Source organism: Pteropus alecto, unplaced genomic scaffold (genome assembly GCF_000325575.1).
Source record: "Pteropus alecto unplaced genomic scaffold, ASM32557v1 scaffold88, whole genome shotgun sequence".
Classification (NCBI taxonomy): Eukaryota; Metazoa; Chordata; class Mammalia; order Chiroptera; family Pteropodidae; genus Pteropus; species Pteropus alecto.
In genome coordinates this window covers 8,026,144-8,028,491 of record NW_006494611.1, presented here as the reverse complement: position 1 = coordinate 8,028,491, position 2,348 = coordinate 8,026,144, and positions in this window count along the sequence as shown.

Genomic DNA, 2,348 nt, shown 5'->3' with positions numbered 1-2,348 from the left:
GATACATGCATGGAAAAAGAATATTATGTAATGTTTATAGAATCAAAAATACAGAAATGATATCAATATCCATTGATATTATATGTATATTGTATTATATATAAATAAATAATTGTATATAGTCTCTCCATGTGGCCTAGTTTCTCATAACAGTGTGGCTAAGTTCCAAGGATGAGCCGAAAGAGAGAGAGACAAAGGGATAGAGAAGCCATATCACCTTGTGATGTTCATTCAGTTGAGGTAATTGCAAAGTCCTATGCAGTTTCAAGAGGAAGGGAAATAGAGTTCGCTTCCTCATGTTAATGGCGAGGTTTTAAAAGCATAAGTGGAAGGGAAATATTGCTCCATTCATTTTTTAAAAATATAATCTGCCACATAAGCAACAATGAAAGACAAACATTTAAAAATTTACTTCTGAAAATTATCTATAAGTGTGTATGGATATTTTAGAATTCCAGGTAAGGTTAAGAAGTTTACATTTGTTATTTTCTTCTGTAAATAGGCATCTTAAATGCACATTTTTTCTATTTTAATTTTAGTTTTCTTATTTATTTGTGCATGTTCTTTTTTATTTGCTACCCTACTGCTTCTTTACAGAAAAATACAAAAAGCGGGCATTAAAAAATAGGAGAAACAGAAAAAAATTAAAGAAATGCAAGAATATCAAACAAGACCAGAAGGAGAGTAAAACAGTATCATACATTCGCAGGTGCTCCTAATATACAATAAGAAACTAAAACTTCACATATATAGCATGCCTTTTTCTTTATACATAAGACTTTTAAATGCGGTTGTACTAAAAAAAATCTTGAATCTCCCATCCCTTTAAAATATGTTTAGAAAGTCCTCCTGCAGCCAAAGTTTGTATTAATATTAAGAATGTGGTATTTTTTATATTATAAATATCTTATCCTGAATAATGATGCTTAAGCAAGTGATACGATATGGCGAATATAACTGTAATTTAATTTCAGGATTTTATATAAATTTTTCTCATGATATTTAGAGTAACCAAAGAGGACATTAGAATAACTTTTAACAGTTCTAAATTATTCTAAAATAAAAACACAGTAGCTCAATATCTCATATTTAAAATGTGACTGCCTAATTAGCACTGCAGAATTAATACAACTGCTAATCATTCATAAAAGAACATGGATTGGGTGGGATGTTGGAGATACAGTTTCTGGTTCAAGTTTTGCACTTAACAATAGGTGACCTTGGACCACTCAGTAAACCTCCAGGTTGTGTCTTAGGAGATGAGAGGAAATCAGATAGGATGAAGTTTAAAGCCTCTGTGTTTTCTAAAAATTATGAATTCACAGACCTAAAACCTTGGAAATGACAGAGGATCAATGAAAAAAAAAAAAGTATATTTTTGTTTTGTTTTTAATTGGAAGCTAGTTCTGCACAAGGGTGTGGGGACCTGTATTGCCCAAGGATAACTGATTGGAAGAAATGCCTCAATTTTGTAGACTGTCGAATTCGGAAGGTCATTGTCTTATCTAGTATCTAATGCTTTGGAAACAAAAATGACTTCACTCATCTAGATAAAAGCCTTCAATAACTTCCTACTTCTCTTAGGATAGAGCATAATGGCTGCATGAGCTGGTCTCAACCTCTCTCCAGCCACATTGCTCATGACTCTTTCTGTTTCTGGTATGTGTTTCAGGACCTTTGCATGTGCTGCTTTGTCTTCCCTGTTGCTTATTTCTCTTTTCTTCTCCACCTGTTCAACTCCTACTCTTCAGTCAAGTCTTTGCTAAAATGCCATTTTCTCAGGAAAATATACTTGACACCTCAGTCTATTCCTAGCTTTCTTCCCCCAGTTCAGATGAGTTAGGAATATGGATTCAACACTCCCACAGCACTCTGTAATTCCTCCTTTATTGCACTACCTCAGTTTGAATTTACATAAATAGGTGGGCGATATTTTTCCCCCTAGAGTATAAACACCATAAAGATAGAGATTATGTCTGTTTTATTCAGTTTTATTTAGCCCCAGTACTTATATAATGCAGCGGGAAGAGGAACTCACTTTTTGAATGAATGCCTGCTTGCATTCACTAAATAACCTTCCTGCTTTCTGTCCTTTGATGGAATACCTCCAGGGATGGAGACCCCACTGCTGTATAAGGAAAATCGTTTCTTTTTTGACAAGTCTATTAAAAGCACCTTCAACTCTTAAACATAAATCTGTGTCCCTGTAATTTCTCTCATTTTCTCTTTCAGCCTCTGACTTTACATAAAATATGTGATTCTTGTGGGTCATTGATTACATAGGACTTTCTCTGTTCTATACATATATTTGCAACTAGAACACAGGCACATTTCTAGTGCAAAAGGAA